Source organism: Cryptomeria japonica, chromosome 4, assembly GCF_030272615.1.
Source record: "Cryptomeria japonica chromosome 4, Sugi_1.0, whole genome shotgun sequence".
NCBI classification, from domain to species: domain Eukaryota; kingdom Viridiplantae; phylum Streptophyta; class Pinopsida; order Cupressales; family Cupressaceae; genus Cryptomeria; species Cryptomeria japonica.
The window spans coordinates 122,711,758-122,727,207 of NC_081408.1; the positions used below are offsets into that span (position 1 = coordinate 122,711,758).

The 15,450-nt window shown below is 37.8% G+C and overlaps 1 protein-coding gene across 3 annotated transcripts in view; it reads right to left on the bottom strand.

Annotated features, from left to right (window-relative positions):
• The window catches only part of LOC131074131 (uncharacterized), a 259,081-nt gene that overhangs the window by 48,438 nt on the left and 195,193 nt on the right, over nt 1-15,450 (bottom strand). The gene's annotated exons all lie outside the window — the stretch shown is intronic.

Sequence of the window (15,450 nt, forward strand, 5' to 3'; positions counted from 1 at the left end):
TGACCCGATCCAAGTATTGAAAGAAACCCCAGATCATAACGATGAAATTGTCTTACGAAGTAAGATTTCACAATTTCAGGGGCAATCACTTGACAACAGCAGTCAGATTTCTGCAGACTGAAGGCAACAGGATTCATCATTTTATCGATTTAACAATGACGGTTTAATCTATAATAAGATGATTAATTAGGAGAAACAATAAAATGGTTAACGAATGAAATACTATGAAGAGTCACAATTATTACAAGGAAAGGACACTCCCCCTTTCAGTGGTCACATCTTACTGAAAGGCATCACCATTAAGCAGCAGATAACAAGTCTACTTCTCTAAGGTCAACACAGTTGCAGGAAATAAATAGAACAAAGATTTGTATATGCAAGGAATAACCTTATTTATGTCAGCAGTCTATATATGTATTTATGCAAATATTCTTGAGTGAGATTGCTGCCTTTCCTTAATATAATGCAAGGCAGTTATTAGTTAAGAATATGAAATAAATCATGAAGGGTTGCCACCTTTGCAAGGAGGATATCTGTTTAGAAGGACACGACTATCAGTCTACATTGGGAGATATTTAAGCAAGCACATTGACCATTCCAAAGGGAGGGAGGGAGATTAACAAGGAAAGACGTTAAGTCTGCATCAAAGAGAAATCAGAATTAATTACTATCAATATCAGAACAGCAGGATGGGTACGATGTATCATGGCTATATATTTTCATTTCATTTATGTCATAGTAGATCTGCATTTGTATAATATTTATTTATCCATTGATATCATGTAAGATCTGTATTAAATGCAATATAAATTACTGTATACATTATCAATAAGAATGCATTTCATATATCAGGTTTATACTTAATTTATTGTACATTCATAATGCATAAAGATTATTATATTCATGACTCCGTCTTAATTCATTTGCTAATGCCTATGAGAGGATAGGTTGGTGTGCGTAGGGAGGGGCAACTAAATCCTCACAAGTGATGGTGAGCCCAAGATGGGGTAGGGACAGAGTCCTGAAACCTTGAGGGAGCCTCCTTGTAGATTGGTGTCAGCACCCCATGACAGTAAATCCCCGTTCCTCATTAGGATAAGGAAAGAAGTTAAGATGGGTCTAAATATAATAAATACTGAATGTATTATGAATAATTCATTAATTAATTTATTAATATGAATTAAAACATAATAATGCACAGTAATGTATGTCAAGCTTTGGGAAAATGACAGACCCTAGCAAGGGATATTACACCTGATTTTATAAGTAGCAGCATAAATGGATATTTCAAACATATTTATCCAATGCAAGTATCATCTGGAGAAGTCATATGCTTCCTTTTCCCTGATTGCCCCTCCTTCCATCAATATGTCTCAAGGAATCTCCATCAATGCTCCTAGGTGTGGGATAGTCTTATCTTGGTAGATATGATTGTATTCCCAAGCATGATCAATATCTTGGATTGAGCTGAGGATGGTAAAAATCCTGTTATACATCTACACTAAGTCCTCAATGAATGTATCTGCCTCTTTGTGAACTTTTTCAACCAGTCTTTAGTTCCCTGAGCAATTGTCTTCATTTCTTCACAGCCTTCAACTGATTCCCTTGGAAGGGCAGTTGGTGGAACAAATGTCTCATCTTCATGTCTAAATGACTTCATTAGGCGCTACACATATCCACTCAAGGCTTTATGATCAATCTTCAACTTCTTGTATTTTCCTTCGAATTTCTTGATTTGATCTTTCAATGCTCGAGTGTAGTTATCAAAATCCTCAAAATCCTAAATCAATCTCTGTCACATCATACTTCTTTGGAGTGACTTCATCCCTTGTCTTGTCTATTGTGGGAATCACGACACGTAGAATTCTCAACCCGATCCTCCTCTTGTCATTCGGGAGAACTTCTTGGTTGTCTTCTTCTCTTCTAAATTGTTTATCTGGCTGAGGAGCTCTTCCAATTCTGTCGTTGGATCACCATCCCCTTTTGCAATTCTTCTCATTTGTTCTTTTAGCCACATTGGTACTTCCAACAGCTGATTATGCACTTCCATTTGTTCTTGCTGTCTTGGCAAAGTTTCATCCTCAAGGAAATTTCCGCTAGAAAAGGGAAAATTAGGATTCTCCAAGCCTCCCACTTCTATTTTCGTATCATGCTGGTCAAAGAAATCCATGATATCTAAATCTTCATCCTGACAGGATTCCTAATCAATGTTTCCTTGGTGAAGATGTTCTATGGAAGCATTTCCACTCTTCTTGTTAGGCACACTAGACTCAATCTCCATTTGGCTTTCATTCTTGCATCGAGTTATCTTTTCTCTTGTAAAGAGTTCTACTTCTATGCTTGGAGAACTATTTGGTGATGACTGAAGTGTCAATGTCTTCTGCTTCTTCAAGTTTGGTCCTATACTTGGTGTATTTTGCTTCTTTGCCTTCTTGAAATTGGACTTTTGGTAATCTCCTTACCTTTCCTTTGACTATTATTTTCCTGTTAGCCCTGTTCATGCTCAGTTGAATCATCCTGTGTTTCCAGTGTAATCCCATCCTGAGTGCATAACGATTCAAGATCACCCATCAAATCATATGTCAATTGGGTACCTTGGGCTTAGAATCTGCTAACTTGCCTTTCAATCCATATCTTGGTCCTTTTAGTCACTGGTCTCGTCAAGGCGTCAAGATCAGAAATCTCCAGATCAGACCAGTTTGGTGGAAAAATGGACTTGTTCTTTTCCATCTCAAAGTTCGGGTGCACTCTATTTTCATCTTCTCCTAACTGATCAGGCACTAAGAAGTGTTGTTCCCACTAGCTTCAGCGGTAGTCTAGAAAACATTATTTTTCTAATCTCAAAATTATCTTTGGCATTTGCCCAATAATCTTCCATGTGTGCTCCATGCGGGAACCTCCAACCATCAGCAGTCTTGATCTTGTTTCAAGGACCAAAGTTTGCCCTTGCTATGTATGTGGTGAGTTTGTAGAACTACAACTCCTTGGTGAATTCTTAGTTGCTGAAAGTGATGGACAAACTTATATGCATCTCGCATTATGAAGGGAAATTGTAATCCTTGCTTTTTCTTCCTTTTTTGAATTTTGTCCTATATTGTCAATTGTCTTGTTACCTCAATGTTGATGTGTGTTTTATGCACATAACATTTCAGAATAAAATACCAAAGTAATTTTACCCTCTCTTGAACAAAATCACCTTAGATGCTAAGGCTTAAGATCAACTAAAATGATTCCAAGGTTTCTACATGTCAGGTCTTGACGAGTGGGTAACTCAATGGTTGATGTGAATTGTTGTGTTCACTTGGGGACTCGCACAAAAATTCAAATTATCTTCTTTGATCATGAAATATGGAATAGGTGTGCTGACAACTTAGAATATGGCAATATAGCTCTGGGTTCGAAACGTACTAGACTTACTTAAAAAAAGGACAAAAGGAATAGGGATTCAAGAAATTTATTCTAAGCCTAGGAATGTAGGAAATGATGAACAAATTTAGTGGAATCAAACTAGGCAAGGTCTCACAAACAGTTTTTGACACGAGCTAAGTGCAATCATCTAAGGTATACTTATTGATTTTCAAACTATTACCATCACACATTGACACCATCCAAGTTGATGCTTATCAAGGGATGCATAATAATTGAAGTTAAGTTTGCATAAATTTCCAGTTGACCACACAAGGTGCACTTACTAACAGCAAGAGGCTAGTGGTATGGATTAAGGATTCCACATAAATATACTCAACCAATCTTCCACTCAATCTAATAAACATGAAAACAAATTCTAATCTAACTTGGAGGAATTGAGAACCATGAATGCAAAACAACATTTGAAAGACAAAATCACCATCAAGTCGAACAATTATTTATATTCAAATAGATGCAGCATATACCAACAATTCTACAAAAACTCTCTTACAAATGAGAAACAATGAGGTATATATAAAGTCTCATACAAAATGGATGGCCAAGATTAAAACTAAATCAAGGGCCAAGATTATGCCAACAAAACCCTAGAATTGCCCTAATTAGGGTTTACATAAAAAATGGTGCCACCAACATATGGCCCAATAGAAAGATACCCAGTCATCAAATAGAGAATCTTCTAGAAGATTCCTCCTTGCATCTCTCTCTCCTAGCATACTCCAAGAATCTAGCCAATACAAAATCTAACCCCTCCATGGAAATGCTAGGCAAGGTATCTTGCTGTAAATCAGTCACATCCAATGCATCCGAGCAAGCATCCAAAGTGTTCTCCTAATCTGGCATGAGCTTTTGTGAACTATGAACATGAATCAACAAAGAGACCAAATCATCTATCTGACTCTTCTTCAAAGAGTCCAACTGACAAAAATACATAAGTTTCATCTTGTCTCTTAATTCGGCTAAGTGTAAACCATTGGCATCACTGACATCAACGCCCAATAAGTCCTCAATTGAGGCAAGGATCTTCAACTGAATATCATGAACTGGTCTTTCCATCTCTGTACAACTCAACTGGGCGCTCTCATAAGTTGATTTTTTCCTGGCCAATGAACAATACCAGCCATGGAAATCGTATCTATCTCCATTGTGCACAATATTCTCTCTAATCAATGTGGATTGGGGAATCTTCATCAAAGCCTTGAGGCGTGGAATAGTCTTCTCTTGAATAGGTCGGAATTCTTCCCAAACTCTCTCCAAATACTAGATTATGAACATAAGCCCTATTGTCCCATCATATGCTTGGACAAACTGAGTAAGGAAATCATCCGCCTGTTTCCTTGCACTCTCAATCCATTTCTCCACCTCTGAGAGTGTATCTCTCGCTGCCTCATAGTGTGATGTAGTCCATGATCAACTGCAATAGGGGAAATAAGGGTAGGATTCTCACGCCTTATCCCTGCAATGTACTCTCTAAGTCTAATATTCTCTTCTATGTACTTCTTCTCTTCAATCTCTCTATCCAATCTTGCACTGATTGCCCTAGGGTTATCACCAACCTCCTGAAATTCCTGCTCTCTTGTAGTACGGCCAAGGGCAACTGAAGCACTCTGGAAATCCACGAGAGTAGCAATGTCTGCCGTCACACCTCCAATAGGAACATCCACCTGCGCAATTTGCATTCTTGTCTCATCTCTAGCTATGTGTGACAAAATCTCAGCTCTCTTAGGTTCTGGCTCCTTATTGCTTCTAGCTAAGCAGTCATCAATGTCATCAATAGGCTGTACCTCTATCATTTTCTTACTTTTCTCCATACTCTTCATCAGCCAATCAGGAATAACGGCCATCTCCATACCATCATCGAGACACTTCTCTCGATCAAGCCCTCTCAATGCCAAGATAACATCAACATCATCATCATCATTAGGATTATTCCTAGTCAAATTGTATACATCTTTTCCCAAACTAGCTTCCAAAAGGACAGTAGGAGATCCCGACTGATTATCATCCTCGTTAGGTGGAGCAGATGTTGTCGTGGCATGTAGATCCTGAATATTCTCTAGTAGTATCACTGTGTTGAAGCATTGCTCAGTCTCCTTGTTTTGTTCTGCCATTTCAACTTCTTTGATTGATGAGACACTAAGAGGTGGTGAAGGAATGATAGGCAAAGGGGTGGTAGTCTTTTGTTTCTTCTTCTTGGCCTCCTCAATCTTCTTCCCTCTAGCCTTGACTTATCCTGGTGTGTTCTTCCTACTTTCCTGCTCCGCATGAATCCTAACATCACTGATAGTCCTTTGACCATCCTCGGAAGCAGATTCTTCCCATTTCATCTTTTCATAAGTGAATATCCACCCATGCTCAGGAGAAACTCAAGACCTCTCTCATCAATACATTGAAATCTATTTCTTCTAACTCTGACCAATTAGGCAATAAGATTGCCTTCTTCATTTCATTTTCATATTGTGGATGTGTATGATCCCTGTCATCTAGCACCTAATCAGGAATGAGGAAAAGCCCACACTTCATCATGAAATCCACTGATATTCTGGAGCACATTCGTCTCCTCATTGCCTGCTCGTCCATCAGGGTGGCCCAATAATCCTCTATGTCCACCTTGTGAATGAACTTCTCTCCCCTGATCCTTCCAACTTTCTTATTTGGATCAAACCTTTCTCTTTTATTATACGCTGCAAATCGATAGAATGCAAGCTCCTCGCTCGCAGTGCTGGCAGCTAAGGCAGACTGGCAAACCTCCAATGTTTTCCCAACTGAAATAGGGAATGTCATGCCTGTCATGTGCTTCTCTTTCTGAATGGAATCAAACTCCAGAAGCTGTCTCACCACTTCCAACAAGATTATTTTGTCGGAAGGATACCTAGGAAGCCTATAGGGTTCGGATTGAAACCCATGAATCCTAAGGTATGTGAAAGTGGGAAACTGAATATACCACGATCCATATTTCTCTATCAACTTTGTTGCCTCCTTGGACAACCTCCTATGGACTCCACCTTGCAACATCTGCGTGATGTACATTGTGAATGCATCATTCACTCTCTTATAATCTTTAATTCTATACATGTTCAGTTGTGGGTAGTACTCATCACTCCTAAATTGTCCTTGCCCATTTCCAACTTCACCTCTGCATATCAATCCTTTGTATGTAACAAACCGTGCAAGCAGGTACACCAAATAGGAAGTCATGGCGAATAACTTGGACCACTCCACATTCCTCAGCTGAAAGTCCAATTGTCAATTATGATTCCAGACCAATTTATCAATGTTCCTTTTAGACAATCATGGATGAAATAGAACATCCATCCATCGTATATTGCACCTTGCAGCATCACCATCAGTCGGTTAACCAGGAATACTGAATCACTATATTCCTTTTTAAAGTCTGTGCACATGAGTGTCTTGGGAGCCTTGGAATGATGAGTCCTAAGCTCGATCATCCGCTCCTTATTCACCACGGTCTTACACGCATCCATCTTCTTCTTATATCAGTCTTCATAATCATCCTTGGTTATATCCTTCATGTATGCTCCACGTGGAATTCCAAACACCTCAGCAATCGCATCCTCAGCAAGGTAGGCAATGATGGCACCCTTAGGAGTCTTGACCATTCGGGAGCGAGGATCATAACATCGTGCACACTCCAGTATAAGCTCACTGCACTGTATGGACTGCGGAAATCCAACGGCCTGATAAATGCCACTCTTCATAATGTTCACATAGGTTGGGGAAGGAATCTGGCTTCCAATTCCGAACATCCGTTGTCGCATTCGGCTCATGTTCAGGAAATGCATGTTCATGTCTATAATCTTCTTCCATCTGGATGACATCTTCGATTCTGGATAGAATCCAGTCTCAAGTATCTTTTGTTGTTCTCTCCTTTCCTTGAGTTTGATCTTCGACATCGCACCTGTACAAAGCTTGAAGTTAGAACTTAGAAAAATATAATATTCTTGACAAAATTCCTGACTTCTTAATGATTTAGACTAATTAGGGTATGGAAATCAAGAAAATAATCTACACTCTAGATGGATTTCCACAATTAAATACAAAATGTGACAAGGTTAGGGCATGAAACCCTCATGAAATTCATTAAAAACCAATAATTTTCAGACCAAAGTCTGGAAACACCTCCTTATACTTAGAAATGTGCAAACTTAGGGTGCAAAGGAGTATACTAGATCAAATATGCACAAATTTGATGAAAATCAATCTTGATGACGAAAGCAATCAAATTCGGGAACGTACATATGGTTGGTAAAAATTTAAATTTCTGAGGACAAACAGCCAAAGATGAAGTTGCAGACCTGTGATAGCCCTCATATGGTCTAAGAATTGACTGAAAATGATCCCAAAATGCTTCCAAATGCAAATTGCCTAAGTTGAAGTTGGTTGGGCAATGAAAATCTAAGTCTGAAAATCGATGAACCGCCGACAATGGAGGTCACACAAGCTGTAATAATGGCGTTAAATTCAGATCTGAAGTTATTGCAGCAAGGAAGGATAATGGCAGCCACTGAGAATGAAGGGAATCCACCAAAAATGGCACCAAATATTTTTACAACAAAATCGCCTTCCTCCAACTATGGTGCCCCCTCACACAAGTCTGAAAATGTCTTCAAAATGCACTCCAATCTGTCAATTCAAGTCCAAGAACAGCAAGTTAAGAATGGCGCCACCCAAGGAGAAGAGATTGCTGGAGGCAAGAAATCCCACAAACAAAAAAAATCGCCCTCTTAGCAAAATTGCCAACCTCACCAAAAATGGCGCTACCTCTAAAAATCGTGGCACTTGGATATTAATGGCAGTCACCAAAAAGTCGCCAAGCTGGAAAAATAGGGAAAAAAAATGGCAATAAAAATAGTCTTCAATCAACTGTCACTTGGACACTTCTCCCAAAATCTCCAACTAGAGAGGAAATTGCCCTTGCATGGATACACTTGGAAAAGATAACAATAAAATAAGCTTGGAAACTCTCCTTTTCAACTTGCTTTCACCATCAACTTTCACCACACAAGCAATGTGGGTTAAAAAACTTGCTCTTATACTTGCCTGGCAAAAATCGATTTGCTTCTAGAAGGTTAAAAACATTAAATTTTCATTGCAATTTTTATTATTTTAAATAATCGTTGCTTTTCATTAAAAAACAATTAAAAAGAGGCTCATTTATTAAAATATTTCGAAATTTAAACCAAAATGGCCAATAAGGGAAAATCGATTTGTGTAGGGATTAAAAATCCCATTAAAATCATTAAAAAACGTCAAAATTATCCCCTTAGGGGAAAATTGATCTTAGTAGGGATAAAAAATCCCACTAAAATTCATCAACATGCACAAAAAATTGGGTCTAGGGGAAAATCGATCTTAGTCTGGAATGAAGATTCCACTTAAAACTTCATCATTCAACACAAAAATGCCCCTGGTGGAAAATCGAGCCTAGTCTGGATGTTCATCCAGACACAAAATCATTAAAATCACTCTTAGTGGAAAATCGCCTTGGGTCGGGAATGAATATCTGCACAAAAATCCTCAAAAACTTGTCACAAAAGGGTCTGGTGGAAAATCGACCCCGGTGTGGAATCATCAAAATCATCATCCAAAACCTCTTCCATACTCCTGGTGGAAAAACGAGGGTAGTTAGGACAAAATCCTAACACTTAGCCAAATTTACTGCATCCAGGGGAAAATCGACCCTAGTATGGATTCACAGTGGTGGAAAATTGGGTCAAGACTGGATTTCAGGGGAAATCCATGTCCAGTATGGATTTTGAGTGGGGGAAACTCATGGGTAGTCAGGAATATGAGGGGAAAAGCACCTCTAGTGTGGAATTTTGACCTTTTAACCCTTAGAATATGGATTTTCATCCAGAAAATGGTGATTTTCCACTCAAAATCACTAGGAAACTTCGAAACTCAATAAAACTCAACAGGACTTAGGCAAATTTATCAAAAAAATTGAGCGAAACGCAAGGAAATCTATTGGCATAAAGTGCAAAATCAACTTGAAAATCTTCCAAGGAGCGAGGAAACAACTCCTAAAGGTTAGAAAACATTTTAGCACTTTAAAATCACCGACGTGGACATTCAAAACATGCTAACGCTCAAAAGGTTTACACTTAGATGAAACTAGGATCATTTAAAATCTCAGCTTTACGTGCTTGATCCTATAGCTTCAAAAACCCTAAACAACACTAGGCATGACCGAAACTCCGAGACTCGGGCACGGGAAACTCAAAATTGCCCAATAAGCTGCCAAAACCCTAACCTAACAATGCAGGAAGCAGGAAAAGAGGGGGTCCCTGTTAGCAATCGGGCTATGTGTGAAAAGATCACAACACTCCAATAGGATTATTTTATCAGTTGGGTATCTTGGTAGCCAAAGAGGATTGCGATCAAACCCTTGGACTCTGATATACATGAACTTAGAAAATTGGAAGGACCACACGCCATACTTTTCCACCAATTTTCTAGCCTCTAAGGATATCCTCTTATGAAAACCTCCTTGTGGACTCTAAACAACATGCATTGAAAATGCATCGTTCACTCTCCTATAATGAATAGTGTTGGTCTATTATAACTAAGGAAAGCATTTATATAGCTTAAACTTTCCCTCACCTAGTCCAATTGGTCCCTGACATATGAGTCCATCATACTTCTGAATAATGGGGACCAAGTAGACTAAGTATGAACTCATGTAGAAAGAACGAGTTTGCTCCAAGTTCTTTACTCATCCAAATTGTCACTTATCAATCTAGACCAATCTATATCTCTAACTCCTTGTATCACTTCTACAATGTAGAAGAACATCCATGGTTCATAGGCATTGGCATGTTGACTTCCCATGAGTCTATTCATTAGGGCCACCAGATCATTGAATTCCCACTTGAAGTCCATTCCGATGAGTTGTTTTGGCAATTTAGATTGATGAGGCTTAGGCTTCTCCATCAACTTGTAGATGACAGTAGCTACAATTCATCTACTCCTGCGTGGTAGAACTTCAACTCCCTCTCTTTAATCTTATACTCCATAAGATTGGTATGTGGTGATTCCAAATGCCTTTGAGATCGCTCTTAGAGTGAGGTTAGACAACAACTAGCCACCAGAAGCTGAGATCGTTCTTCTCTCTAGAATGTAGTGTTTTGCACATTCAATGATCAATTCTGGACATTGGACGAGAGGAGGAAATCCAGCTGCATGGACGATCCTACTTCAAACTATTGTTTGCACCACTGCTGAAAGAACTATGCCATCATGCCCGAACATCCTTCACCTGAAATCTTCTAAGTTGAATGTCCCGAAGTTGATGTCGCCAACATTTTCCCACTTCGATTGAATTTTGGAATTAGGAAGAAATCATTTGATTTCTTTCTTGATCAGTGCTTGTTTGGACTCAGTTGCAACCTTGACTTCTACCATTCAATTACCTGGAAATCCAAGGATAAATAATGTTAAAATCGTTTCCTTTTAAACTTGGAAATTTTATTAATCCACCCTATGGTATAATCTTTCATCACAAGGATTAATTAAATGTAAATTCAAAATTCTGAACTACAAGGAAAAATGAACAAGTCAGCGTGATTTTGGCTAGAATGATTGCATACCTAGAATACCAAACTCGAAAAATAAATAAATAAATAAAAAACCTTGCCAAGAAAGAATTCCAAAATTAAAAATAATGAAGAAAAACACCTTGATCAATTTGCCCCAAATTCTCCTTCTCCTCAAAGTTCGCACCTGCTCTTCTGGTTGTGAATTCCCAAATTGTGAGGTTAAAATGAATTACCGATTTACTTTTATAAGCAATTTTGCCTAGCACCTCTTCGTCATATTGGTTGATTAAAGGGGAAAACAACAAGTTTCATTTAGGGTTATCCAATTTTATTCAAAAAAATAATTAATTTTTTCTCCATGTGTGGAGCCCATGCCTCAAAATCATTAGAAAACACATCATAATATTAATTATTTCATGTCCCCCATTTTATTTCTGCTTTGGTCGCACTTTTACTAGGGAGAAGGATTTTTCCTTGCAGAAAATTCCTTCTCAGAGTGGATTTCGAACTCTTGGGCCTAGTTTAGGGTTGGAGGAGGATTTTTCCTTCCGCCAAATTCCTCCTCGAAGTGGATTTTCCACTCTTGAGCACACTTTTGGGCTAGAGGAGGATTTTTCTTTTCTACCAAATTCCTCCTTCAACAAGAATTTCCACTCCTACGTGCACTTTTGGGCTGGAGGAGGATTTTTCCTTTTTGCCGAATTCCTCAGATGAGAATTTCCACTCTTGAGCGCACTTTTGGGTTGGGGGTGGACTTTTCCTTTTGCACTAGCATTTTTTTTATTAATCACAACCGAAGTTGTATTCACTTTTGATTGGAGCTGTGAACCAATGAAAGCACATTTTTGAGGGGCCTCATCCTCATGTTTGTTCGGCAATGACACCCTTATATCTCCTTGTGCCATCCTATCTTCCACCCCCAAGCATTGCCTTATCTCTCCATTACCTGTGTGTGGGACACATGGGTCTCGAGTAGACACGAACCCAAGACCTCCCATGTAGGAGGCTCAAAACTAACCATCGCGTTATGGAGTCATCCCCTGCACTAAAAATTTTTCCGCTCTGCATTTTATCTTCATTCTACTACACTTGAATCTAAATGTTTGCTCCACTTATAGTTAATGTTTAGTTGTTTCTAAAAATGGAAACGCTAAAAATAGAGATTTTTCTCCAAACATGAAATTAGGTCAATCGGATGGGCCATAGTGAAACTTTCTAAAAGTAGAAAGTTCTCAGAAAACGATCAAAACTCATTGGTATGCCCTTTGAAAGATAAAATATTGTCAAAATGTGAAATTAGGCCAATTGAGGCCGTAGTGAAACCTTCTAAAAAATAGACTTTCTAAAAATAAATGTTGCTAAAAATAGAAATTTCTCGAAAAACGCTCAAATTTCACTGGTAAGCCCTTTGAAAGATTCTCTTTTCAACGCAAGCCTTTTCTTTCAAAACTAACAAGACAGAAGCCCTACAAAATGATGATGCTCTAAACGTGGAGATGTTTAGTTTTATTTGCATTACCCTTCAACACTTGAAATTAGAAAGTCACAAGACACTGCCCAGAGATCTAAAGCAAATGATCAAGTTAGCGAAAAATGAGGGGATCCCCATTTGCAATGTGGTGATGTGTGAAAAGGTCACAACAGGACACCTGACCAATAGTCATTGCTAGCTCATAGAAGATCACGCACAATTATAATAAGCAATTTGATCCCTAACAATATTCCTTTTGCCAACACATCATACACCATATGCACTAGAAATAGGTAGGTAGGCAGCGCTCATTAGCTTTGTCTCTTCCCATTTCATTACCATATTTTTACACCACCCATTTATTAGCCTTAGACATTAAATATAATCATCAAATAATAATCTGGCAGCATTATTCAAACCCTACAATATTCAATATTCCTCTGATAAATACCTTATTCTGAGCATTTGTATTCATGTACCCTATAAGCACAAAGTGAAGTACCTGGCTGGGACCTCCAATTGGGAACGGGTTTTCGTCCACTTCCCAAAACTTCCATGGGTTTCTGTCCTCTAAGTCTGAACCTGTGACCAACTTCTCCAACTTAATAAAATAATTTCCCATATGATCCATGTGACCTTCCACCGCCCTTTTATAAAAATCCATTTGGTAACTGCTCCACTAATGAATATTAAATTAAAATAATTTAATATTCATAAAGTGACTTTAATGTTAAAATCACTTTTTATTAAATAATAATTAAGTATTAATTGTCATAAGACAAAAGTAATAGCTTAATTAATTTATTATTTATTTTTAAAGCTGGCAAAACTGGGACATTACAATAAATAAAGGCAGCGATTTATTAAGAGTTGTTTTATAAAACAATTATGATTTAAGAAGAGCAATTAGAAAAAGACGTCTCATTTGAAAAGGGACATCTAATCTCAAAGGGTATGTCCCTTCATGGGAATATAAAAAGTGAGAAGATGAAAAGTGTGCCATGGATTTATAGAAAGGAAATACATCATATACACCAGGTTTATGAAGAAGATTATTTGCTGGCTTATGAAGAGCAAGTTGTGAAAAGACCAATTGCAGATTTATGAGAAGATTATTAGAAGTTTATAGCAGATTTATAATAAATTGCCGTGTGCAGATTGTGATCATTTTGTGGCAAATTTAAGAAGAGAATTATGGTCTCTAGTAGCTTGATGCTTACAAAGTGAATGAGGAGCTGGTGCGTTTGGTGGGTTGGTGCTCACAAATTGAATGAGGAGTTGGTGCCTCTAGAATTTGTTAAAAGAAGATTAATACTAGCAATATTTTTGTTGTGGTTTTCTCCCGCAAGGGGTTTACATGTAAGTTTTGTTGTTAATTTTGATAATATTGAAGATTAATACTAGCAATAATTTTGCCGTGATTTTTATCTAGACTTTTCATTGTTTGACTTCTGATATGTGCTAATTTAGATTAAATCTTGAAGTAATTTACATAATTTTTAAAGTTAAAAACAATATTGTTATACTGATCCACCCCCTCCTCTTCTCAGTATAACCATGTGCTCATCATAAACCAGTCCGAAATGAAATTGCAGCAATCAGAAAAACAAAACAACAGTCCTTCATTATGTATGCCAATCTCAGAACTGAGCTTAAATAAGCTGAAAATACAATGACACTTGCCCAGCACAGGGCCAAGGTGAACGGAAGTAAAGCTTCATTATACCCATGCAAGTCTGAGTGTTCCTTTCCAGCAAAGATTCAATGGTGCAGCAGATATAAGCAAGTGTATAAAACGGAAATTGTGGGAATAGGGACGTGGAAGCTTAGAATGGAGTCTCTGCCCACTTCCCTCCTCAATACGCAACAATTGTGGGTCCTTACACTGTCATAGATGCCCAATGAGTTCAAGAAAAGTCTCGCACCACTCTTTCAAGCCACACAGAAGAAAAAACTCCATTCAATCTTCCAAAACCCTTCCATCACACTCAGTGATAGCATAGGATGACAGGTCCAGCAACATTCTTCAGCTACAGATAGGAGTATAAATGTTGAAACCATACTTGGCCTACTCACTGAGAACTTGCAGAGTCAAACCCTAAGTGATTTTTTGCTACCTTTACTCATCGCTTTACTTGCAACTTTGTGGCAAAAATTTGCCAATTTTTGATGATTTTTCACCACAAACTCGACAAGTCCATGACAAAAACTTGCACATTGTAGGGAAAAAGGCCCCACGTGGTAGAATAAGGGCATTTTATATTAAAATATACCCCTTTTTTGTGCTATCCAAGGCAATTAAACCCCCTAAACCAGAAAACACACCATTTGCAATGATTTTTCATCAAGGAGAGAAGATCGGAAGAGTTTTTTCAGTGAATTGCTAAGGCAAATTGGAAGCACTGATGGGCTTTTTGTTTTTCAAAACATTTTACTTCATTTTTGCTGCATCCAAGTTAAAAAAAATCATCAATGATAATACTTAGTATATTTAGATTTAAATTCCACAAAACAAGATTCATCACAATTTTTGGTCATTTCTTTCTAATTGTTTTCACTAATTTCACTCTTTTTCCATACCCAAATTATTTTTTACTTTAGTTCTCTTTTTTGAAGAAAATATTTAGAATCTTTAGATTAGGATAGCGTTTTACTGATTTAAACTAATTTTGTGCTATTCTTTAGTGATTTATGTGTATTTAGGTTGTTTTTTGTATTAAAAAAATTAATATGTTGTGATTCCAGCTTGTATGTGTAGGCTAATTTATCATGGCAAATAGAGAAGCTTCTACATACGGTTTAGGCTCAGGTTCTACCCAGTTGGTGCCACCACCACCATTTGTAAGCACTTCTCCAACAAGAGCTAGAGACCCTACTTGGAAATATGACTATCAAGGACCGGAACTTGGGTGAGATTATTGCATTAAATGCAAAAAAAATATCATGGAGACATAAACCGTCTTAAATATCATCTTGCAGGCATTACTCATCATG